This window comes from Pongo pygmaeus, chromosome 5 (genome assembly GCF_028885625.2).
Source record: "Pongo pygmaeus isolate AG05252 chromosome 5, NHGRI_mPonPyg2-v2.0_pri, whole genome shotgun sequence".
In the NCBI taxonomy this organism is placed as follows: domain Eukaryota; kingdom Metazoa; phylum Chordata; class Mammalia; order Primates; family Hominidae; genus Pongo; species Pongo pygmaeus.
Window position 1 is genome coordinate 12,987,118 of NC_072378.2, and position 27,649 is coordinate 13,014,766.

General features: G+C 40.9%; 1 protein-coding gene across 6 annotated transcripts in view; it reads left to right on the top strand.

Moving 5' to 3' along the window:
• PHACTR1 (phosphatase and actin regulator 1) overlaps positions 1 to 27,649 on the top strand; it is a 574,022-nt gene that overhangs the window by 342,578 nt on the left and 203,795 nt on the right. The window lies entirely within an intron of this gene.

The window sequence follows — 27,649 nt, forward strand, 5'->3', positions numbered from 1 at the left end:
TCTTGGGTTTCCTCCCCTTTGCCTCACCCCCAAATTAACCTTGAAATAGGAGACGTGCTTCTTGTACCTGAATATCAGTCCACAGATCTGAGAATCTTAATGCTAATCACTTTTGGGAAAGAAAGAGAATAACATAGAAAAGCTGCAGAGTCTTGAAATCTTAACTCTCATGATAGCCGTGTTTTCTGACTAGCTCATGTTTTCTGACTCTGTTTCTTAGATGGAAGCCCCACCATCCTGATGTTATATTTGTTAATTCCTGAGATAAGAATGAATCTCTGAATTTCATAAATTTCTAAATCATTACCCATATAAGTCCCACCACTCTGACTCTGCCTTCTCCACTCTCTCAGTCATTGTGCTGGTTCCTTAAGGTGTCGCAAAACCTGTAGGTCATTTGTGCATCCTTAAAAACAACTGAGTGATTTACAAGTTAGCAAAACTCCAAATGTGTATCCTCCACTGAGACAGAAAAGGGTACTTAGGTCATTGTCTCAGAGAGAAGAAATCTAAATGAAATATATTCTTTAGGCAAAGTAAGATGTAAGACACTGAAACAAGAAAGAAAATGGGAGTGTTTTGTAAGCATTGAAAAAAAAAATATATATATATATAAAACAAAGATGCCATAAGGTCTCTTCCTGACTTTGCTAAGCAAAATGGTTTGTACACACATTTTGGTAATTGTCATTTGTCACCACGAATCCCTGAATGATGGAGTGCTGGATGCATTTCCTCCTGGCAAGTCAAGGGCTTTGTTTAGTTCATTTGACAAGGCCACAAGGCAAAGCCCTGAGGCTTCTCACATGACCCATTATGCCAACTTCTTCAAGACATTGGAAAACATATCCCCTGATAGGTGCAAATACAATGGCATCAGATTACTCATGAATTATTAAACATCTTCAAAAATTTCATTTTAAGCTCATTTGGGAGAAAGAATGGAAACATATGACAAGCAGAGTTGCTAACCTTAAATCATTCTTATCATTAACGATCGTAGCAAGTTCTTCTGACCTCTATGGCCAGATTGATTAACGTGGCAGTTGAATGTGATATTTGTATGCAGTTTTGTTTTGTTTTCTTAGAGACATTCCACTCCTGAATTAGAGAAAGTAGAGAATACACTACAGAATATCTTTATATCATGATAGATGGATGGGTGCATGATATAACTAAAGGTATGCTAGTTTTAAAAAGTTGGCCAGGCACAGTAGCTCACTCTTGCAATCTCAACATTTTGGGCAGCCCAGGTAAGAGGATCCCTTGAGCCCAGGAGTTAACAACAAGCCTGGGCAACATAGTGAGACCTCATCTCTACAAAACATAAAATTAACATGGGGACACATGTCTATAGTCCCAGGTACTTAGGAAGCTGAGGTGAGAGGATTGCTTGAACCCAGGAGTTTAAGACTTCAGTGAGCTGTGATCGTGCCACTGTACTCCAGCTTGGGTGACCAGCTGAGACCCAATCTCACACAAATGCAAAGCAAACTTTTCCATGTGTGTGTAAGAGTCATATCTAAGTAAATATACATGAGAATTGGTTGATTGAGGGAATGTTCATTGGTTAGCCAATTTTAGCTAGTATACCTATCTTTGTCTTGTATGTATGTGTTATTAAAGGAAAAGTTATTCATTGACACTTGTTGAAGATAAGGCAATCTTTATTCAACACCACTGAGAGAAGTATAGGGACCACTGCAATAGGGTCTTGCAGTGGGAGAAATGGTCAGGACTCAACTCTGATACAGCATGGGCAAGTGGGAATTTACAACCAAGGAGCAGAGTGAGGGTCCCTAGGTAGAAAATTACTAAAAGGAAACATCAGGAGTAAGGGGGATTCTGGCTAAGCCAAGCTAACAGGATTCTTGCTGAAGACAGGCCAGGGTGATCAGATATCACCTGGGAGATGGTGGGGCCTGAGGAACCTAATGATTAGATAATGAGAATTATCTGATATTGAGGATGGGTAGATTCTGGTTAAACTGACTTACCAGGATCCTTGCTAAAATTGGACAAGGGAAAGAAGAACATGGAAGGCCAAAGTCAAGCTCAGTTGAAAAGGAGTTCAGGGTGGGAGAAGGGAGAACGAAGAGAAGTTGGTTAATGAGTACAAAACTACAGTTAGATAGAAGGAATAAAGTATAATATTTGATAATAGAGTAGACTATAGTTAAGAATTTTTTATACATTTCCAATAGCTAGAAGAGAAGAATTGGAATGTTCCAACAAAGAAAAGATAACTGAGATGACGGATATTCCCAATTACCCTGATTTGATCACTACACATTGTATACCTGCATCAAAATATCACATGTACCCCCAAAATATATACAACTATTGTGTATTAATTTTTAAAAAAAGGAAAAAGGAGTTCAGGGGAGCCTGAGTAGAGCTTGGTTAGTGAGAAAATCTTGCTCAGTCTATATCATATCCTTTCATATGTACAATATTATCCACCATTTTAAAAAGAATAAGTCCATATATTCATATTATTTATTTGTATTTAAAATTATATCCTTCTTTGAACACACAAAAAGACATCAATACAATGTTTACTTTGCTTGTTATTGTTTACAGACTGGGTTACATTTATAATTTGCCACGATTAGGTATACTGTGGTTTAACTGTAACTTGTTACAGGGGCTTATGTGTCTCTTTGTAATTAAATTTCTGGGTGTACCTTTATACAAGGAATAAATTACAGTATTTGATAGTAGATAGTGTACCTTATACAAGGGGACACTCAGAAATTTTATTTACCAGTTGTATAGCAATAAGAAAACTACATTGGAAAATTATGATTTCAACGTTTCCCTCAATTTTGACATCAATGATTACATGGATGTTTTGAACGTAGACCTCCACTTCGAATGCTACTCTTACATCCTTCCTGTTCTAAGCTGAAGGCTGCCATCCTTAAAAGGCTCTGAGCATTAAGACCCAGGGGCTGAGCTCCAAATGGTGGTAAAAGCACTATTAAGACACGGAGTAGCTCTCAGCAGAAGTCCTGCATCACAGGATGGCAGGAGGAAAACAGGAATGGATGGAACATAAAATAATGGGTCCTCAGGGAAGACGATCCTCACATGCCTTTCAGTCTGCCCTCCGAGGCCCTGCCCAGGGCTTGTGAACCTACGAGCCTGATACATTCAGCTTCTTATGTGAATCTGCAATGGGGTCCACAATGCATCTCCACACCTGCCCCAGGAATGAAGACAGATGATAACATCCCCTCTGAAATAGAATAGGCAGTGCCTCCCCAAAATAGTCAACTGCAGCGATCTTATCCAAATTCCTTGAAAATGAGGACTGTATTTATAGAAAAGTAGAACTGGCAGGCAGAAACTGTGAAGACACCACTGAGTTATGCTTTTATTTCCTCTTGACAGAAAATCATAAGCTGCAGGGATTGGCCGTGGAAATCTACAATGTGTCAGAATTCCCTTTGTGCTTCTAAGATTTTCCGCACACCTAGGGTCTTGGTTGTCGTTGGGGAGAGAAAAACATGAAAAACTTTTAGTGAGTGTCTACCACATGCCGGAATGTCACCTGGCTCTGGGTATATAGCCGTGAGCCAAACCAGACCTAGTCGCTGACCTCCTGGCATACATGATATAATGGAGAGACAGCTGGTCAAATGTTGAAATTACAAAAATAAAGGTAAAGTCTCATCTGTGATAAGGGCAATGAAGGAAAGGTACTTGCAAGAAGGAGAGGGGGGACTTCACTTAGTCTTGAGGGGTCAGGGAAACTTTCCTAAGGAAGAGAGGCTTGGGCTAGAGTCTGAGGAAAGTGTAGAAATGTAGAAAATGAGCAGCAGAAAGAGCTTGTGCAAAGGTCCTGTGGTAGAAGGAGGAGAGGTGAGCAGTCTAGGAGAGCGAGAAAGACTAGTGGCTGGAGAACGGAGAGCTGAGTGTGGTGTGGGTTGAGGCTGGAGAGGTAACCAAAGACCAGCTCCCCACTGATTCTGCCTCGTTTAGAGCAAATTCAGGAGTGTGAGTGGCTGCAGACAGACCAGTGGGAGGCATTATGCAGATGATAGTAGCCTGAACTAATGTCTGGTGGTAGAAAAGGATGGATTTGGGAGAATTTATAAGGAACAAATGACTTAGAAATGGGCCAAACATGAGAAGGGGAGATAGAAGCAGTGTCGCCTTTGGCATGGAATGTTCCATTTTGACATTTGGGGGCAATATTAAGTCTTAAAAAAGAAGGAAATCCTACCATTTGTGACAAAACGGGTGAACCTGGAGGGCACCATGCCAAGTGAAACATACCAGGTACAGATGGACAAATGTGGCATGAGCCCACTTCCATGAGGTATCTGAAGAGTCAAGTAGAAGGGTGGTGGCCAGGGGAGGGGGAAATGGGGAGTTGTTTCTTAATGGCCATAAAAGCTCAGTTATGCAAGATGAATAAGTTCTAGAGATCTACTGCATAATACAGTGCCTCTAATTAACAATCCAGTATTGTGCACTTAAAAATTTAAGACGGTAGATTTTATGTTAAATGTTCTTATCACACACACACACACACACACACACACACACACAAAACCCACAGAGGAACACAAGGAAACTTTTGAAGGTGGTGGATGTGTTTATTACCTTGATTGTGGTGATGATATCATGGTTGTATGCATATGTCCAAACTCATCTACTTGTATATTTACATATGCAGTTTGTACATAATTATACCTCAATAAAGTTGACAATTTTTAAAATAAAAAAAATTGGTTTTAAAGTGTAAAGTTTGACACCCTAATGTTGGTTTATTGTGGTAGCTTTACCTGAGATGAGTGCTTTGGAAGAGTGACAGGTTTGGGGGTAAGATTCCAATTTTAGATGTGTAGATATGTATTTGAGTCAACTTTGTGATATCCAGAGTTGGCAGTTGAATATGTGGAACAAAAAAGAGAGGTCTGGGCTGGCTATGTAAATTTCAGGTCGTTTGCATATATATAATAATTAGAGTGATGACTACATATAGGATTGGCTAGGAAACAAGAACAGAATGGAAAGAAAAGAGGGCCAAGGACGGTCTTATAGACAAGAGAATATTATTGTCCCTAAGACTCAATAGAGGAGGAGGAGCCTGTAAAGGAGATGGAGAGGCAGTGGCCAGAAAGGTAGCAGGAGAACCAGAAGCCTAAGACGTGGTGGACACCAAGAACAGAAGGCATCCGGGAGGCCACCGTTACCCGTGTTTAATACCATGAAGTCAAGTGGAAGAAGTACAGAAAAATGTCCATTGACACTAGTAGCTCCACTCAACCAGAGATCATTGGTGACTTAGCAAGAGCTGCCTGGGTGGATTGTTTGGGGCAGATGTCAGATTAGTGTAGAGTGAGAAGTTAGTGGGAACTGGGGTTAAATTTTTGAGAAGTTTGGCAGCTAAGTGGGTAAGAGATAGGACAAGATGGGTGATGGAGGAAATCTATGTGTGTCTATAGGGGGTCGTATGTGTGCCTTCTGATTTGTCACCATTGTTTTTTGATGCACGAGAGATCAATAGGAAAAGCAAATGTGAAAGAGGCAGTAGAAGGAGTTAGAAAATATGAGATGGAAGAGATAGGGTAAGGGTGCTGAGAAGTGAGGAGTAGGTGGGTTACAAGGCACAGAAAGAAGGGCTAGTATCAGAAAAGGAATGAACTCCACTGCAATCAGAGGGAAGCTGCAGCAGTAGATAGAATAATACATTTGGTGACCTCATCCAATGGTGACTGAGTTTGTCTAGGTAATAAGCGAGGTTATCTCCTAATAGGGAGAGGAGGAGAAGAACGTACAGGGTGAAGCATTCTAGATTGATGATTATGACTCTGCATGGTACTAGTGACGTTTTTTCATTGGCTTTCGGCTGTCCTGGTACAGCTAATAGTCGGGTCCATCCAGAACTGGAGTTTTTCCAGATGAGTAGAAAGAAACGGAGGGCAAGGGAGATTGGGTTCGTTTCCTAAGCTGCTATAACAAATTGCTGTAAACTTGGTGGCTTAAAACAACAGAGCTTCTCCTGCAGTTCCGGAAATCTGAAGTCAAGGTATTGGCAGGGTGGGTTCCTTCTGGAGACTGAGGGAGAATCTGTTCATGACTCTCTCCTCCCTACCAGTGGCCACTGGCAATCCTTGGTGTTCCTTGGCTGGCAGCTGTATAATTTGAATCTCTGCCAGCACCTTCACATGGCATCTCTGTGTGTCTCAAGTCTCTCTCTTTCTCCTTTTCTCTTATAAGGGTACCAGACATTGGATTTAGGGACCAGCTATATATCCAGGATAATCTATTTCAGATATCCTTCAATTTGTTGTATCTGCAAAGACCTTATTTCCAAATAAGATCACATTCATGGGAACCAAGGATTGGGACTTGGATGTATCTTTTGGGGGACACAGTTTGGCAGGGGACCCACTGCAGTACTGAATTTTAGATAGGAAAGGAAAGGTCCAGGGGGTTCAGAGGAATTAGAAAAATCAATAAGTATTAAGTTCCAAAGAGGTCAAAGAAGTTTAAACTGGTCAGTGGGAACGATTACAGAAGCAATACAGAAGACCACGAGCTTGTGGGTAAGCAGCTGCATTCTTGAATTAGTGGTTTTTAAGGCGGTACAGTTATGGAGACAAGATACAAACTCAAACCATGGGAGTGGACAGCTGAGGTGGAGGAATAAGTTAGGAAACTAGAAATTGCCTTATTCAAAACATGGTAAATGATCCTACTTACTAGTAGACTAACAACTATATATCTTATTTGCTGAGTTTTGTGCTGACTTAATTTGCCATTTTCAATCGAGGAAAAAAAGGAAATTTCCTCTTTGGTTTTTGCATTAAACTAATTTTGAATTGATATTTTCTTGGAAAAATTTTGTTTTTCCTTTTCCAAATTGAGATGTTTTGGTCCATCATATTTTTAAGCAATAAAGTACTGCAGTTCAATTGATTCATAGAAAATCAAAACCAAAATTTGCTTTTGAATGTTTTGCTCCAGCTATTAGCAGACCCACCTAATATAGGTAAAGTAGTACGATAATCAGGCAGCAGCTTCAGATACAAATAATTGATTGCTTGTTCATCTTCCATGCAGCCGGGAACCTGTGAAACATAGCCTTAGTCTGCTTGTGTCAGCCTCACCTAAATGATGATAATGATGAAGCGCTGGGCAGGAAATACGTTGGGAACTCTCCCGATACTCGTGACAGCATCCAGAAACAGTCTCCTTGCTTTGGCCCTGTATTTTATTTGCAACACAAGACTGATGTAATAGTATGTATGCACAGGACAGTCTTAGGTACTCAGGTGAGCATAGATCTCCAGCCCTCTCCCTAAGCCGCTTCTGCCTAATTGTCATTCTGCTATAGGTTCCACTTATCCTGAAATCCCCCAATCAAACAAGAACCAGCCCTTAACCCTGGGCTGTTAGCCAACCACTTCGCCTAGTTTCCTGGCTTCCCCTTTCCCACAGGGCTAGACTCTGCTTCCTTTATTTGTTCCATCAATTCACCCAGAGTTGCTTATGACTTTAACAACCACTATGTCCCAGGAATCACTTCCATGGAAGCCCGTGTTCCTAGAATTATTCTTCTTTAAATAAAACTCCTTGGATAGTCAAGGCAGTCTACATTGGATTCTGCCTTTGGACCTGATGGTGATAGGCTTCTGGGCTGTTCTGGAAGAGTCTGTCCCTGGTGTCCAAGATGGTTGCCTTCCATGCTAGCCCCAGATTTCTCATTCCTCTATCAGGAAACCCTAGCATGCCATGTCATTGACAGAGTACATTTGCAATTCTTGGAGTAGAGGAATAAACCCTTAGTTACATCACATTTTGTCTTGACATCTTTGTAGTGTGGGATGGAAGATCATTGTTAGTAAAGGGAAACATGGCCTCTTATCCAGCATAAGACTAGCTGTGTCCACCATGAAGACTCTATGGCCCATCGCTGGCATAGCTCTTGAGCTGGAAGCTTAAAGCAAAGAGACAAAATTGATAGGTTGAAAAAATGGATGATTTTGAATAGGCCCTTATGTGCTTGAAAGATGGAGGGTTACAGGCCTTGCACTCTAACGTAAGTGCTCCCTTGGTGTTCCTATTTCTCATTCTAACAGAGTAATATAGTCTACTTGTTCAGAGTCTAGGCTGTTGGACTTCTATAAACTATAGGAAATTCATAAAGGATACCAGCTTACCATATTGAATGTATTTATGTGCCAGATGCTGCCATTGTTCATAGGAAATCCATACCATTGCAACAGTGAGGACGGACATGGCCCCTACCTCCCAAAGGTTATGTCTTCAAGGGAAAACAGACAATAAAGCCAGTAATTACAATAAAGTAGAAGTGAAGTGATAAGAGATGCAAAGGGGCTTTGAGAGCTTGAAGGAGACAAACCCAACTGAGTGGCAAGTTACCGGGAAAGGTTTGCTAGAGAAGGGGATGTTTAACCAACGGGTTAGCAATGCATGTAAGGAAATCTCTCCTGGTGGGCAGAACAGAATGTAGGAGAGCCAGGGAAGAGAGGAGAAGTTAACAGTCTACAGCTTAAAAAGAAATTATGGCCGGTCACGGTGACTCATGCCTGTAATCCCAGCACTTTGGGAGGCCAAAGCAGGAGAATTACTTGAGCCCAGGAGTTTGAGACCAGCCTTGGCAACACGGCAAGACCCCATTACCACACACACAAAAAAATAATAATAAAAATTAGCTGAGTGTGATGGCGCATGCCTGTAGTCCCAGCTACTGGGGAGGCTAAGGTGGGAGGATCACATGAGCCCAGGAGATCAAGGCTGCAGTGAGTCATGTTTGCACTACTGTACTCCAGCCTGGGCAATGTAGTGAGACCCTGTCTCAAAAAAAAAAAAAAATTACGACTTGAAAAGGATTATTGTGGGAAGGGACAGAGAGTAGTGAGAGATGAGGCTGAAGAGATGGACAAGAATCTGCTCATGAAGGGTCTTATGAGGTATGTTAAGGAGTCTGGGTGTTATCCTAACGCAATAGGAAATTATGAGAGGACTTGCATTTTAGAAAGATTATTCTCTATATTATGGGAAAAGCTTGGAGTGGCACCAAGTGGTGTTTACAAGTTTATAATATAACAACTTCTATAAATGTGGTGTTGGTAATGAGAGAAAATTTACTTGTGATAGAATTAAGATGATACCTCATTCCTATCACATCAAATGGAATATTGTGTCCTTATCAATTCTGGTAACAAGGAGACTGGTTAGCAGGTGGTTGATTATAATGTTGGGGGGAGAGGGAGATAGCCTAGACTAAAATAGTGACATTAGGAACTGAAGACTGTGAACAGATCCAAGAGATATTTAGGAGACAGAATGAGCAAGACTTGATTACAGATTGGATGTGGAAGTGGGGAGAAGAATAAAAACCACTCTTGGATTTCTCACTGAGCAATTAAATGGATGGAGGTAGGTTCTGTGCAGGAGATGCATGAGGGGAGAAGAAAAGACACACACACAATACCTTTAAGGGTAAACAAGCTTTATCCCACATAAATGGCAATGCAGATATAATAAGCAAATGATATAATAAGCAAATGGTATAATAAGCAAATTAATATAATAAATTGCAACCGGAAGGGGAGAAGGGAAAAGATATATATATATATATCCACACTTGCCAGACTATGGAGGATTCACCACCAGACCGGGAAGCAACAGCCTGGGCTCCAGAGTCAGCCACTTGTCTCTGCACAGACGAGGAGAGGTCTCATGAAGCTTCAGCATGGTCCAGGACCCTAGGTCTTTTTGTAACAAGTTGTTTGGCATGAGGCCCAGTCACGAAGGCCCTTCGCGACTGGGCTCAAGGAACACAAAAAGTCAACTTGATTTTTGCGATTGTCTATTGTTTTTCAATAACTAATATATAGGAATAGATTGAAATACAGATTTCTTCAAAACAGTGCTGGATGAACGCATCAACTCATCTGTTCCGGGACTTGGTGACCATTGTTTGTGTCCATGTTCAATTGAGTTCAAATTTAATATTTAACTTTTCCTCCACATTGTATCATTGACTAAGTCAGGGACACTGAAGAGGAGCAGATTTGTGAGGGGAAAAGATGAATTTATTTGGGGGCATGCCAGCTTTCATGTGCTTCTGAGACATTCAGATGGAGGGCTCCTTGGGTATAGATAACTGGAGTCAGGAGAGGTCTAAGAAACGCAGATTGGAAGTCATCAGCACCTGGATGATCGTGGAAGCCCTGGGATGAAAACTCCAAAGAGAGAAAGTAAAGTGTGAAGCAAAGTCGAGGGTACAGTAACACCCTGAGGGCCACCAGCCTGTGAGTTCTGAACAGGGGCAGCAGAGCCTACAGAGAAGACAGATGGCCCACTAGAGTTTGGAGGAAAACCAGGAGGGACTGGTGGTCTCGGTGAACCAGAGGAGGAGAGAGTTCCAGAAAGAAGAGTCCACCCTGGCAGATCTTGACAAGATGGTGTCCAGTGGGCATAGAAAATTCATCATTGGTGTCCTTTGGGATTATGACTTTAGGGAAGCCACGTGGCTGGGATTTAGATAGCATATGGTTGAGGAGTAAATGAGAGGAGAGGAAGTAGTCGTCTTCTTTTAAGATGTTTGGTTGAGAGGGAAAATGAGAACTATATAGTAAACACCAAAAGGGGATGTGAGCTTGAGGGGGATGTTTTTTTAAGATTGATTACATTGTGTCAAGCAGCAAAAGTTGCCTTAACATGGCTGTGGCATTCTCAGGGAAATTGAAACATCAGCAAAGTGACTGTTAAGCCAAATAAATATATTTGCACACATTTTTCAGCAATGACAATTCTCGTGACTAGGAAAAACAAACATGCAAATAATCAGAGCACTAGTTAGCATCTGATTTTAATAAGAAACTATCACACCAAGTTGAATAGCCTTCAGCATCTGGCCAGATCACATATTCGCTTTGGAGGAATGATTAGAGCATTTCATTTCTTCTTTAAAAAAAAAAAAAAGATCCAGCATAGATAAGCAGGGAATATTCTTAGTTGTGTATTCATCATGACCCACAAAGGGAACATCTAGTGGTTAGAAAGCAAAGCAGACTTAACGGTCCTGTTTTATGTTTTTAAAAAATCTCTAACAGGTACAGACTAAAGACTATGGAAATCTGTTACCTTCTAGGGCTGGATAAAAGATGTAATTGTTTCTTCTCAAAGTGAACTTTATCCAGCACTCTCTGCGTGTAAGTCCAGGCTATGAAATCCTTAATAGCATTGACTCTGCTGATATCCTTTTGTCTTCTAGTGTTGAGCAGAGCACCTGGTACAGAATAGGTACCGGATAAGTACATATTGAACTGAAAGTCAATAAGACAGCCAGCCATATATTAATATATTTTTAAGTTTCTCTGCTTACTAAGATCTGAAAGAGGAGAGGAGGTAGGGTACTTATGGATGCATAAGATGGAAGGTCCCAGACTTTGAAGAATTTGCCATCATTCATGATTGTTTTTCAGTTTTTCATAGTTGTGCACAGTTAGGCTAAATGACAGCGTGTGTTAAAAGCTCAGGTTGTTTGGACAGCATTATTGTTTGGGTTATCTATTGCTGTCTTACAAAACCCCCTAAAACATAATGGCTTAAAAACAGCAACCTCTGTATTATCTCTTATGGCTTGGGGATTGACTGGACTCAGTGAGATTGTTCTTCTACTGGTCTTTCTTGGGGTCTGTCTTGCATTTTCAGGTAGATTGCACTGAAGTCATCTGGAGGCTCACTAAAGTACGAGGAAAGCTGGGCCCCTTTCCCTGTTTATGTTGTCTCAGGGCTTTTCCATGTGGTTTCTTCCTGTGGTCTCTCCAGCAGGGAGCTGAGGGCCCCTAAAAGCACAAAAGAAGATGCTTCCACGCCTTTTAAAGGCTTACGTACAACATGGGCTTAGTATTACAGTCACATTATTCTAATGGTTAAAGCAAGCCATGGGACCAGCCCAGATTCATTGTTGGGTGGACTAAACAAGGGTGTGGATGCCAGAACAAGGTTCAGTGGGGCTCATCTTTGGAAGCCAGCTACTACCATTGTTCAAAGTGTGGCAAGACAACAGCTGCTCCTTGTTTCCTTCTTCCCAGGTAGAATGTGCTTCAACAATGTTATACCGATGACAACAGCAGGAGCAATCTTCTGTTGTGCTCTGCTCGTATTACTATGTAATATGAAATATACTTGACCCTTTCCTTTCCTTATGGACTTGAATCTTGCATCACACCCATATAGTATTATTAACTTCACTTGACAGGCAAGGAAACTGAAGCTTAGGGAGACTCAATAATTGCCAGTTAGAAATAACAGAGCTGGAATTTGAACTTAGCCTGCAGTCTTCTCAACTATATTGCATTTCAGATCCATGAGGGTGGAAATCGATAATTCAGATGCTTTAAAACATTATTCTTCTACACATAACAGTGATATGACAAGATCCTTTCCTTTTTTGACATATCTCTATAAAGAAATGTGAAGGAAGAGAAGCTCATCAATAAAAACTGACACTGGAAGCCATGATACGAGTCTTTACTGAAAGCCTTTAAAGAGGAAAGTCGAGGTGTAGCACACTCATCTTTGTATGAACCCCACAGTATCTAGTTCAATGCCATGTACTTGGAGGATGCACTCTATTTGTTGAATGGCTAAGAAAGAGTAAATTGATACTGGCATGAAACAAACCTTTAAAATCATTCCATTTATGTTTTCAATATAACTATCTCTTTCTGCTGTATGATATATAGGAACAAAATATGCATTGATTAGGTAATCAGACAGTAATCACACAGGCCTCAGTAGTTGCTAGATTTGGGGCTAGATAGGCACAGAAATATTTCTATAAAAAGATACAAACTTTTTATTGTATGATGTATGTGTAGCTACTTACTTCTAAGATAAGAAGTTTTATGGGAGAGGTGGTATAGACTAGTGGTTAGGGGTCAAACTCTGGAACCTGACTGCTGAGTTACCTTGGCCAAGTTTTTTGTATTCTCTCTGCCTCAGTTCCTTCATCTTTAACATAGGGATAAAACTGGCACCTTAGGCCATGCACGGTGGCTCACGCCTGTAATCCCATCACTTTGGGAGGCCGAGGCAGGCAGATTACTTGAGGTCAGGAGTTTGAGACCAGCCTGACCAACACGGCGAAACCCCACCTCTATTAAAAATACAAAAATTAGCTGAGCATAGTGGCGTGCACCTGTAGTCCCACCTACTCCAGAGGCTGAGGTGTGAGAATTGCTTGAACCTGGGGGACGGAGGTTGCAGTGAGCTGAGACGGCACCACTGCACTCCAGCCTGGGTGACAGAGACTCCGCCTCAAAAACAAACAAAAAACAACAAAAAACTGGCATTCTATAAATTTTTTTTAAGGATTCAGAAAGAAGTTAATTGATGGGAAGCTCTTAGAATAGTACCTTGCGCTAAGTTTTATCTATGATTATTTTTTCTTCTATAAATGCATTTGAAAAACACAACAGACATCTAAGAGTAAGGAAAGGTTTATTTCCTATTTTCAGTCTGTGGATGGTGTATGGATAACTTCATGATTCTGATAAGCTTCTCTTAGATCTAGGCAGTGTTCATTTCAGTGCTGAGTTTAGGAGCCTGCCTTTAGACACATTGTACAATTCCACAAAGCTGGAGTTTTGTTCCGTATTTTTCTGGGTACCAGCAAGTTTCTTCACTAAAGTATTTCCTTTTCTCTGTGAATTTACAATTAAGTGAGCAAACACAATGGCCACTGAGGAAGTGCTTTATCCTGTTTCTCCTTTGCTATGTCATGGGCAGAAATATGCACGATAGAGGAAGAGATGTTCTTGGGAGGGAAGGTGAGCACAGTATCCTTTCGGAAAGCAGAAATTGGTGGCAAGTCAGAAGGCTCGAAAATAGAAGGTACTTAAATGAAGCAACCTTCTACTTTACGTTCCAAACCTGGGCATTTCCGAGAGTGAAATGGGGTACTATAACTACTTAGGCTGAACGATAGTCTAAACCAGGCCTGAGCTAAGCAAAGCAGGGAGAATATGGTCACCCTGTACAAAACCACAGAGACAGATGTGCAGGCCCCGAGGCCAGTGCTGTTTTACAAACAGAAAAGAAGTGCCAGTTAACTTTCAAAAGAAAACAAGGGATCACTGGATCCCAGACACAGAGGAACATTAACATGGCCCTCCACCGTCTACCATCTCAGTTAAATTAATTAATGGAGGTCGAGTATCTTTGCTTCTGTACAGAATTGAATTTCTTTGTTCCCAGTCCTCACACTGTTTCTGCCACCTCTCTTGCACCTCTTCTGCTGAATGTCTTGTCTGGAAATTCTGTCCCAGTGCGATTTCTTTACCAATAATTTATTTTCTATTCCTTTAACACTTCTTTTTCTCTCTAAAGTTCTGACGGCTCCTGTCATCAGCTCCCATGCCACCAGGTCTAGTGCTTCTGCTCCACTTCCAGGCCCTCTAGACCTGCATGACACACACGTCTTACCACTGCCTCTCCTTGGACCAGGCCTGGGAGTCATGCCTGACTCTCCTGGAGTACTTCTCTTCATGTTCAACACATTGTTCTTTCTTTCTTCCTCTTCCTCGGCTCTGATTTTCTTTCCATTCTTTCCCTCTCCTTTTCTTCTTGGAACACTCATTTATTCCACCTAAAGCTTAGATGTCTCCTAAGTTCATTTGGTTTCCTTCTTCCCAGGTAGAATGTGCTTCAACAATGTCATATCGATTGACTGTAGCAGAAGCAATCTTCTATTGTGCTCTGCTCGTATTACCATGTATTAATAATATGAAATACACGTGACCCTTTCCATGCCTTATGGACTTGAATGTTACAACAGACCTATGTAGTATTATTAACTTCATTTGACAAGTGAGGAAACTGAAGCTTAGGGAGACTAAATAATTGCCAGTTAGAAATGACCAAGCTGGAATTTGAACTTAGCCCGTAGTCTAAGGCTACAGCGCTGGCTTCCGACTCCATGGTCGCACTGGACTCAGATCTCTGTTGGCAGGTCCAACTTCTGCCCTGAGACCAGCCCTCTGCAGAACCTCAAATAAGTACGTGTACACCAAATGCCTCATTTTCACCCTAGCAGGCTTCCCCTCCAATAGCACCCTGACTCTATAAAATGATTATCATTGCCTTTGAGGACACTTCTGAATTAAGCCTCAATTTCATTTCCTTATCTAGTCGAATTACAGATGTGCCCTTTCATTTCTTCACTGTCACTTTAATCTAGATATTCATTGGTGTCTTTTGGGTTTCCCCGGAATTATTTGACCTTTTCCCTTTGACTTTTATTCACTAAAACTTAATAATTATGTTATTAATATACATTAGCACTATGGTAACAATGGTAATAGCTAGTGCTTGAGTGCCCACCTGACAAGTGTGAACTAGCTGCAGTCTGGCTCTCAATGCCCCAGCAGTCCTCTGAGGCAGTTACTTAGTTATGCCTAATACCTGTTTGATAGGTGAGGGTAATGAGGCTTAGGAGGGACCAGTAACTTGCCCAGGATCACAGGGCTGGTTAATGATATAGCCCTAGAGGATTGGAATTGCAAGGCTGTCTCACCCCAAAGTCTTCTGGGCTTTACTTGGAAATATCACAGTTATCCATGACTTGAAAACATACAGAGTGAAAAGGTTAAGATGTATGCATATCTGGGTAGGTAAGTTTTAAACATATTTGAATTCAGAAATCTAATCTCATTAAGAAAACAGAAACTATTGGAAGTAGGACTTGGCGATTTTGGTGACTAATTCCGGATTCCCAAGGCAGAGAAAGATACCTATATGATGAATATGAATTTGCCTGCTTAAAAAAAACAAAAAACAAAAAAAACAGCAGCAACCAAAAAAAACAAGGTTTTGGTTGGTTGGTTGGTTTTGTTGATGGTGGTTTCTTTGTTAAGTTGAAGGAGATAGAGAAATAACATTAGGCAATGAATTAATGAGGATTTGGAACTTGTTTGACTAAAACAAATATAAAGTAACCTTAATAATTAAAAAAAAGACTGAATCAAATAGTTCTGGAAGGTCAGGTTTAAAGGTCTTTCTTCTTTTTGTTACCCTGAAGGAGAGTTGGGTGAGGGCAATTTGTGAATCTAAAACGTGTAGAATATTAATGACATCATATGAATGAAAGAAAGTTGTGCCAGGCGCAGTGGCTCGTGCCTGTAATCCCAGCACTTTGGGAGGTCGAGGCAAGCAGATCACCTGAGGTCAGGAGTTCAAGACCAGCCTGACCAATATGGCAAAACCCCGTCTCTACTAAAAATGCAAGAAATTAGCCAGGCATGGCAGTGTGCGCCTGTAATCCCAGCTACACAGGAGGCTGAGGCAGGAGAATTGCTTGAACCTGGGAGGCGGAGGTTGCAGTGAGCCAAGATCACGCTACTGCACTCCCGCCTGGGCGACAGAGTGAGACTCCATCTCAAAAAGAAAAGAAAGTTGTATACCAAGAACCCACATTGCGTGGTATTCTGACCTGAGTTAGGAGGATGGGGTGATAACCTCAAATGCCTCTGAGGACTTTTCCTGTCAAATCAAATTAGCACAAAGCTGGGAGAGGTCTGTGTGGAGTAGAAGTCAGAGCGCTAATGATGTTCAGATGCAGATGTAATTTGGCCGTAGAAGACTATTGTAATGTTCGGTCTATTTTGGTCCTCAAATTAACCAAATGGGAGTTTCTAAAATAAAAAATCTCTTCTATGGCATAGCAGCATTTTTAGGTCCTCTAAATAGTGGTTTTGTTCCATATTGCTGGGGTTTACCTTCTCTGAAAACCTCTGTTAAAATGTAGGAAGCTTCCTGCTACCACTGCATGCGATTGTGGGGAAAAGGGGCTTCTAAATGCTTCCCAGCATACAGGAAGGAGTTGTTTAATGCTGTAGTTTGAGCCTCATGTTAATTATATTTCCAGATGTTTCTAAGAAGATTATACGAAGCAACTATGAACTGTAATTCAGCAGCATCATTTTATAATAATATGTTTATATTAAAAAATGTTATACAATTTTTCCGTTGTAGCACAAAACTCTATTTCATCCATGGACAACTGAAAAGATTCATTAGCAAATCTGTTGTTACAACAAGGATGATCTTTGTTTTCCTGATGAATGGCTGAAACATCACTTGACAGAAGTAGGTCAGATATTTACAAGGATACCCATAATAACGTGCCATTCCCCAGTGCCCATTATCACATCTGTTTCCAGTAGTTCTGAAAAGACTGGGCTCTTGTAATGTTGAATCCTAATCGTGGATACATTAATTAAATGCCTTTAAATCAGTCATTTAACTTGTTTGTCACCAACAGCATGCCTATGGAAGGTCTTTACTGTCATAATTTGGTATGTAGATTCTGACTAGAAGAAAACTTGAGAATTTTTTAAAAATATAAATAATCGATACTGAAGTTTGAAAGCAGAGACAAAAATGCACCCTTAATTCTGACAGTCTTATACATTATGATCATTTATACATACTTGCTTTCATTTTTTCATAATAATTCCACATAGTTGAAATCAAACTATAGATCTAATTTTACCTCTCTCTTTTTTGTTTTTTAACAAAAAAGAAACTCTAGCTCACTGTCGAGTAGTCACCCTCCTAACTCTAAAACATTCCCTTGGTTGTGTGCCATTATAAATAACCTTGCCACAAACATGTATGTGTTTCTTTTCTTTATTTTTTCTTTATGCATTTCTCCTTTATTTGTACTTTTTCCTTTGGGGTAGAGATCTGGTTCTGGAGTGCATTGGGTGTGAATAGTTTTATGGTTTTATGGGCCCTTGCTTTCCAAAAAGGTTGTAACAATTTACACCTCCTGCGATATGGAGAGTAATGACTTCACACTCAGCAGGGCTGGAAGATAGAGATGTATAATGGTGTGAAGTTAAGGTGGTTAGTGAGAAATCAAGTAGGGAAGTAGGATGTTCCAGCATTAGACAGTCTGTCTGGAGTGGCCTCAGGGAAGCCGTGATCATTGGCCTTTATTTAGACTGATTTCGTCTTTTGTAGTTTATTATACTCCTGCTGTGAATGTTGCAAAGGACCAATCCACTGTAGTCCCACATTTTCCCTGTCAGAATAACTGAAGTTTAGTGTGTGAGAACTTTAGTAAGAGCCAGCTGGAAGATCTCTGGATCATAAACAAGCAGAAACCAGAAAAGACATAATATTTACAAATGGTATCTGAAAACAGGATTAACAAAAAAAAGAAAATACTTGAGGAAAATAGTTGAATGTTTCTTAGGTAGTTCCTTAAGATGAATTATATGAAAATTGGAATTCCTTCAACCAATCATTCCATGAATTTTTTTTTTTTTTTTTTTTTTTTTTTTTGAGACAGAGTCTCACTCTGTCACCCAGGCTGGAGTGCAGTGGTACAATCTTGGCTCACTGCAATCTCCACCTCTTGGGTCCAAGTGATTCTTCTGCCTTAGCCTCCCAAGTAACTGAGACTACAGGTGCAGGCCACCACACCTGGCCAATTTTTGTATTTTTGGCAGAGAAGGGGTTTCACCATGTTGTCCAGGCTAGTCTCGAACTCCTGACCTTGTGATCTGCCCGCCTCAGCCTCCCAGAGTGCTGGGATTACTGGCATAAGCCACCACGCCTGACCCATTCTATGAATTTTTATTGACAAAGAGATCTGGGACCACAAGTGGCCAGGTGTTTCTGTGCCAGCAAGCTTGAGACAAGAGGAATAAACCATTGAGAGAAGTGGTATAGAGGGGACCAGATCACACACAAGCCCCTTTTTCTCATATTAGGGATTCCAGACTATCCCATAGGCAGTAGGTCACTGTGAAAGGCTTTAAGCAGGGAAGTAGTAGAGTTCATATTTTCTTTTTCTTTTTTTCTTTTTTTTTTCTGAGATGGAGTCTTGCTGTGTCACCCAGGCTGGAGTGAAGTGGTATGATCTCGGCTTACTGCAACCTCAGCCTCCCAGGTTCAAGTGACTCTCCTGCCTCAGCCTCCCGAGTAGCTGGGATTACAGGCATACACCACCATGCCCGGCTAATTTTTGTATTTTTGGTAGAGACAAGGTTTCACCATGTTGGTCAGGCTGGTCTCAAACTCCTGACCTCATGATCCACCCGCCTTGGCTTCCCAAAGTGCTGGGATTACAGGCGTGAGCCACTGCACCTGGCCCATATTTTCAATTCAAGACAAATTGTCTGGGCAAAGGATATGAACCAGCAAGTCAAAGAAAAATGCAAATGTCCCATAAACATAGAAAAGATCTTACCCTCACTCATACTATAATTAAGGAAATACAAATTGAAACTGCTGAGATACCATTTGTCACTTATGACTTTGGCAAAGATAAGAAATTGATAACAACACTCTGTCAGCTGGTGTTAAAGTAGAGTGGGAAACAGCTACCCATACAGCACTGGTGGAAAGAGGAGTCAGTGCAAGATTTTTGGAATACAATGTGGCAAAAATAATCAAAATTTTAGATGCATTTACCCTTGACCTTGTAATTCATCAACCCGGCAAAGGATAGTAAGACAGGAAGAGCATTCCACATGCAGGAAAAAGAGATGCTGCAAAGTTTCAGATTTGAGGAAGGCCATGCCAGAAGAAATGGTAAATTGCCAGGAATTTAACCTACATGTATATACTTGCAGAAATATAATAGGAAGGATGTACAAGGTTGTTTGTTACAGAATGTTTATAATCACACACAAAAAAGCTGGAAACAAGGTAAATGCCATCAATGGGGGCTGGTTATACAAATCATGATCTTTCTACACAGTGGAGTACCAATGAGTCATAGAAAAGTACGAAGAAGACGTATATCTTCAGATACGGAGAGGACTTTAAGATACACAGTTAATGGAAAAAAGCAAGATGAGGTGGAGAACAGTATGAATATTGTGATCCTATTCATTTGAAGGGACAGATTGTATATATCCACCTGTTGATTTCTGAATAATTTTTTCTGCAAAAACATGAAAGAAACATTTAAGAGTGTGGTGATCATTGGGAAATAGAATTGGGTATTGAGATTAGAATTATTTGAATCATTGTCATATGTATGCGTTGCTTTTATAAAAAGTAATTACGAAAGACGTTTTCACTGACTATTAGCCACACATCACCTTTGTCTAATTTAATCTTGGTTTATCAACATATATATTACTTATGTGTCATTCACTCTTCCAAGTTCGTCACATATATTAACTCCTATTATCACAAACCCATATGAGATAAGAACTATTCATATAGTCTCATTTTGCGGAAGAAGGAACTGAGACACAGAGAGGTTAAGCAACTTGCCCCAAGGTCACGTGGCTCTTAAAGAACAAATCCAGGATTTGAACTCTAGTAGCCAGGCACCCCAGCCCACTATAGCTTCCCTCAATGATTTTGATTTACCGCCGTTGAAACAGGAAGCTGATCCCTTGAGTAAGGTCTTCGTAATGACCCTGGTACTGTTACTTGTTACTGACTTGAGGTTCTTTTAGTTCAGTCAGTGTGTAGTTGTATTTAGTAAGGGGTTAAAGTTGCTTCTGGCACCTGCTCCAACAAGTGCCTCTTTTCTCCATGCAGAATTTGCTCAGCTTTCATCTGAAGACAATGAGTCCAATACATAAAGGCCACAGGTGCCCCTTGCAGCCCTCCTTCTTTCTCAGTCCTAGTTTTCCTTTCTGAAAGGGAAATACACAGAGGATTTATCCCTTCCAGGCATGCTGAGAGCCAGCAGTTGGCCAGGCTATGTTCAAGTTTTCTAGACTCCCAGCCTGGGTTCCCTGAATACCCCCTTAGCAGAATGCTTTATAGCTCAAGGTCATATGCCAAAGGATCTTTCTGCCCTCCGACTCCCTGCAGCAAGCTTGGAAAACAAAATACTGTAAGTCAAGCTAGATCCAAAGCCAGGATAACTAGATTAATACAGCTAAGAATTTTTCTCTTTTCAGAGTTATGTCATGGAAATGACAATAGGATTTGATCAGAAATACCTTCTCAGCAATGAATTATTTGAAAAAAACAATGCAAGGGAGCATCTTTTTTTTTTTTTTTTTTTTTTTTTTTTTCCTGATTGGCTGATGTTACTTAATGGCTCATAGTGCCCCATTGTTTGGCTCAGTTTTCTGAGCAAATTCCTTTGTTCAACAAACACTTACCTAAGATCTCCTTAATGCCAGGTACAAAAAATAGAGAGCTAAATAAGACACAGTCACCCACACTGAGCACACACTAATGGAAGAAATAGAACTGGCAGCCAGTAATTACAAGGCTGCAAGATAAGTGATTATGAAGCATATAAAAAGTGCTCTGGAAGCACAAAGTAAGTAATCCTTTAATTGTCTTAATTTAGTCCCAATTGATAATTATTTCCCAGGGAAATGGCCTCAGTCTCCACTGGGAAATACGAATGCCTTGGGTTATTTCAGCCCTTCACCTGTTCATGCATGCATGCAACAAACACAGAACACCTAGCAACACTGGCCCTGGTGGCTGCATAGAGAAAAATGTGATAGAGTTACGTTCATTGGGGTATTCACACCAACATTTAGTCTTCTGCATGTTTTGCAAGCATTCATTTTGTACATACTAAGTGCTAAACCCTGAATTAGGCCCTTGGTTACAAAGATGACAAAATGCAATTCCTTCCTCTGAGAGACTTGAGCGTGGCCCAGTTGGAGCTGGAATGGAGATGGCAACAGAGCACTGAGAAGCAAAGAAGACGGAGTGAGGTTCCCTGGGGCTTTTGAAGCTGGTGTTCAAGGTTGGAAAGAGAGAAGGGACATTCCAGATGCAGGAAGAAATGCTGCAAAGTCATAGAGTTAAGGAGAAGCATGTCCAAAAGGAATGATAGAAGGAACTTGAGTGCCAAAAGAGCAGATTAGTTGGAACGCTCTGAGAGGTCAGGGCAGAGGGTCATTGCTTTCAATAATAATAGTTGAAAGTGATTTCATGCTTATGTGTCTAAGTGTGGTTTATGCATTCACTTGTTTAATTCTCACCCTAGCCCGATGAGGTATTATGTACTCCCATCTTGCATTTGTGGAAACAAACACAGGAAAGTTTGATAACTTGCCAAGCTCGTATCTCAGTGAGTTGATCTGGTTCATTGCACTCCAGGGCCTGCACACCTAACCGTGGCACCACCACAGCTACAGTCCTTGCAGAATGGCCAGGATTTTGAACAGCAGAATTAGGGGAGAGGATATTCAAACACAACGAGTGGCATAAACAAAGGCACAGATCAGAAGTGTGTTTTGGAAGTTTGACTCAGTTGGGTCAGGGGTTATAACAGGAAACTGCTGGGAGATATAAGTTGGGTTTAGATCATGGAAAGCAGTAACAGCTACAGAGTTGGGCTTTCATTCCACTGGAGGCTTTTAAGCAAGGAGGTCACATGATCACAGCTGGCCTTTGGGTGACTCACTGGCAGTTAGAGATACAACCAACAGAAACAGCAGGAGCCTAGCCAGGGAGGCTAGTTAGGGGGCTATCGTAATAGTCTAGGCAAGAGACATTGGAGCCAGCATGAGGTGGTGGCATCTGGAATGAAAGGAAGCCAAGAAATAGAGGCACAGAGGAGGAGAAATAACAAGACTTGCGAGACAAAATGTCAGGGTGAGAGAGAAGGAGAAATCAAAGATAGCCCAGAGGTTGTGACCCTGGGTGACTGGGTGCTTTTTTAACAGCCATGGATAAGAGTTGAATTAAGATGAGAAAAGAAGGGGAATCTGCTTATGACAAGGAACACTCAAGGCCAAAGAGGATCCAGGGGTCCCCCATCACACAATGAAGGAGAGGTCATCTACTGGGAGTATAGGATGCCAAGGCTGGATTCTACCATGTCTCAGAAAGGACGGGAACACTCTTAACCCTATGGGGCAGTTGTATCAGTTTCCTAGAGCTGTTTTTTTTTTGTTTTGTTTTGTTTTGTTTTTTAGGGCTGTGAGGAAGAATCTGTTCCATGTATCTCCCCTAGCTTCTGGTGGTTTGCTCACCATCTTGGTCATTCCTTGGCTTGTAGAAGCATCACCCTGACCTCTACCTTCGGCTCCACATGGCATTCTCCCTATGTGCCTGTCTGTCTCCAAATTTCCCTTTTTTGTAAAGACACCAGTCATATTGGATTAGGGACTTATACTATTCCAACATGACCTTATCTTAATCCAACTGGTGACATCTTCAACAACCCTATTCCAAATAAGGTTGCATTCTAAACACTAGGGATTAAGGCATCAACATGTGAATTTTTGAGGAATGTAGTTCTAACCATAACAGCAGTGAATGAGATGACGGACTATTGCTCTCAAAAGATAGCCAGGTTTCTAGTTTCCTTAGGCATTTTCTGGAGGTTTGCGAGCAATTCATTATTATCTTAAAAATATTATCAAGAGCTGTGGTCTATTAGCAACTCATTACCAGACTGGCAGATACGTTTAATCAGCAAAAGAATTGTTCCTGTGATTAGCATCCTCCTGGTTTCCCAGCTCAAGAGTTCTTCTGAGTAATAGTAATCCTTCCCCCAGAGATCATATTCCAGAATAGTTGTATAGCCGGGAGCACATGCCCAGTGGCCAGAGAACTGCTTAAGAGAAAGAACAAGTAAAGGCGAACACCTGAGCTGTGGGTAACTGGGCCATTCAGGTGCAAATAAAGTCCCACCACATTCAGTTCCTATTAGGAATAGATCTGTGCCCATTTTGCTGTTTGGGGGGTGTCTAGCTTTGTCAATAAAATAGTTTACAGTCTTTAACCCAAACTCAATTTTTTTCTTCTTGGAAAATGAATTTTATCGCCTTGTTGAAAAGAAAAAAAGTTTTCCAAGAGCAAATTTTTTTAGGATATTTGATTTTTCCAGATCCACCTTCATCCTCACAAGGCGTATAGGCTGTTGTGCCCAAGCAGGATCAGAGAAAATCACATTTGAATCATGATCACGGCCCGTTCTCATGAAGAGGCAATGCCAACTCATGGAAACACGGACCTTACTGCTTACATGCGATGGCTGGAGGTTTGGGCATCACAGAGATGGACAGATACCCATGAGTGAATCACAAGGAGCTCTGCCCTGGGTGTTTATAATTCAGATCCGGCCCTTCCCTAAATAGCTCTTAGGTGACATTCCATTTCCATGTGGGCATATTTACGTTTACACTCCATTTATGTGATTTGTCAGAGCTTGAGGCTGATAGCTTAAAACCTTTCCCTTCCCTTCCAGTTTTCATTGCCCTCCCAATCTCTATAGCCTTGAAAATGAGCTTTTCTGAGCTTCTCATTAATTTTTCACTCCTCTCGCTGCAGGAGACACGCAGATATACGGCACTGGGATTGCAGGCCAAAGAATGCTTGGCAAGCCACAGCTGCATCCAGCAATAAGTTTCAGAAACATACCTCAAGGGATTTTGACGAGTAAAATGCCCAGTACCTGCTTGCATTCTAATTATGGGGTTCCCATGAGACCCTGAGAAGGTTGCATTATGTACCAGTCTCAGGGTGTGCAGTGATTTGTTCATTCTTTTTTAATTGGATGTTAAATTAAAAGTAGCAGTATGATATACTAGCAAGATCACCACTCTGGCTATAACTAGCCATATGACCTTGAACAAGTGAGTTCACCTCTTTGAAACTTCTCACTTCATCTTCAAAATATGTATCCTAGGCTAGACCACCTCCAAGATTTTATCACATCTAACCTTCCTCTCGTTTTGACAGCCACTGAGCATTCTTTTCTACAAATACAGAGAAACGGCATGTAAGCAGTCTCCCTTGATGTCTGTTTCTCTAGCCATGAACAGGATTTGTGTGTTGGAAGGCTCAAAAATTCACCCACACCCAGTTTTGTATAAGAAACATGCCACACAGGACATGTGTCTTCCACTTAGGGCAACCCTGTCATCCAATGTTGTGACATCGGATGCTGTCTCTGAACTTCACTGCCCCTCCTTTCCACCTGACCCCCGACCCTCACCCAGCACAACTATCCTGATTTAGAAGATTTGAATGCATTTCTTTAGGAGCCTTTAAAAAAGTCATTTCAAGTGCTGGAGTTTAGAATTTTGTAGGACGAGTCTATCTAGAGAGCTCTGTAATAAGCCTAGAGTCTTGGTGAGCATGAACTTATTCAGCTGGCAAAATTAACCCTATCGAAGTTTTTACCCAGCTGGTTTAATTGGAACTGGGGTGTGTAAGGGTCAAAATGGATAAGACTTTTCATTGATTTGTTCATTAACCAACTAAACCCATGGTGCATGTGATTTGCTTCGGCAAAGTCTTCTAAAATGAAATAACCTTCTGAATGTATAGATGGTCTTCCAAGAACTAATAATTCAAATAACCAGTGAGCAAAATAGGATAAAAGCCGGGTTTTGTCACCTTCTGTGGCCTGTATTTGCTGTCTACAAGTAATTATCTTGGGAATGAACTCATTTGATCAGCAGCCAGGAATGCTGTCTGTGACAAATAAATTCCCTTACATTGTCCTTGAGGATAATAAATGATGTCACAAGAAGGAAAATATAAAAAGAAAACCTGGTAGAAAGGACAATAAATATGTGTTAGGAATTAAGTACTACAGTAATGATAGAGCTTTCTCCACCTAAATTTTATGTCATCCTATGAAAGAACTTTTTGTAAAAGAAAAAAAAAGTTTTTAATGGCTTGCTTCCATGACTAATAGAAAACCAGAGGAATTTTCAGGCTAAGCTAAAAAGGAGAATATTTTTGGAAAAATACAGCAAGCACTTGGAGTACAGACAATTTGCTACATCAACATTAAATCAGAACATGTTGAATAACCAATGGATTGTTTTCTTCATAAGAATAGAGAGTAGTCCAGAGCGCAGTATTTAAAACACCAAGCATAAAAACCCTAAAAGTGTCAGTCTTTTCATGTACCCCAAAAGTTGAAAAATAAAACAGTGGGTTATAGTAGTAATTACTTTGAGCAGGGCTCTGCCAGTATTTGAAGTTCTTGGCGTAACTCCATTGTACTTTCTGAACTGGGTTCTACTAGAAGATGAACTCCCCTAGAGCAGTTTCCTCATGCATGAAGTGATGGGTTTAGAATAGATGGTTTCTGAGGCTCCTGACAATCCTAATATTCTTGGATTTTAAAACAATGAATTTAAGAAAAACAGGTCAAATTTTATGTTTTCAGTTGCATTTAAATATAGTAGCAGCAGAAATGATAGACGCAACATGTATCTGTTCTGTTAGCAAAATATCTCTTTGCACAATGCCCTTCCGAATCAGTGCTCCTGGTTACAACTATTTGAAAGCACTGTGTGATGTTATCTAAAAGTTTACTGAAAGAAGCAGCCAGGCTGGGGTCATGCCTGTAATCCCAGCTCTTTGGGAGGCCAGAGCAGGAGGATCACTTTAGGCCAGAAGTTTGAGACTAGCCTGGGCAACATAGTGAGACCCCATCTCTAAAAAAAAAAAAAAATTAATTAATTAGCCAGTTGTGCAGATGTGCACCTGTAATCTCAGCCACTTGGGAAGCTGACACAGGAGGATCACTTCAGCCTGGGAGTTTGAGACTGTAGTAGGCTATGATTGTACCACTGCACTTCAGCCTAGGTGATGGAGTAAGACCCTGTCTCTAAAACAACAAAAATAAGAAGTCAAAGGGAAGCGTGGTTTGTCCTGTTTAAATGCTACAGCAATAGACTTCATTTACGGGAATTTAGGAATACTAGAACAAGTGGTGTCTCTTTCATCATTGCTGTTTCTTTCCTAGGTTAACAATTCACAAAGAATTGCAGGTAAGATCAATCTGGCCACACTTTCTTTTCAGCAAGAACAGATGTTAATACTTAAAGGAAAGAACAATTAAGGGCCTAGGTGGGATCATTTGGTCTAGGTGCAGACTTTGAGGATTTCGCTGATGGCCCCCCCTCTCTCATTCACTCCATGTCATTCTGCCTCCTACTTCCACTCATCGCGATGCCTTCATCCTTTTTCCTTCCACCGTTAGGAATGTATGCTGGTCTCTGTATGTTTCCTTCTCCTCCACTGAGTCACCAATGGCTCCAAAGGGTATCACTTTGCTCAAAGTCAACACACTGGAGATGGCTGGCCATAAATATTATTATATCTTCAGTGTGCAGAAGGCAAATACCATTAGCCAACAGTTTTGTGCCTAGGTAAACAAGCATTCAGGTAAAATAAAGATGTGTTAGCCATAGGAATCTGAAAGAGCTGACCATGAAGAGATAGTCCCCAAAAGAAATGTGGAAGAAACAGTTCAGGAAGAAGAAAAATGGTATTTCTGGTTCTAGATCCCTGAGGAATCACCACACCGACTTCCACAATGGTTGAACTAGTTTACAGTCCCACCAACAGTGTAAAAGTGTTTCTTTTTCTCCACATCCTCTCCAGCACCTGTTGTTTCCTGACTTTTTAATGATGGCCATTCTAACTGGTGTGAGATGGTATCTCATTGTGGTTTTGATTTGCATTTCTCTGATGGCCAGTGATGGTGAGCATTTTTTCATGTTTTTTGGCTGCGTAAATGTCTTCTTTTGAGAAGTGTCTGTTCATATCCTTCGCCCACTTTTTGATGGGGTTGTTTGTTTTTTTCTTGTAAATTTCTTTGAGTTCATTGTAGATTCTGGATAGTAGCCCTTTGTCAGATGAGTAGGTTGCAAAAATTTTCTCCCATTCT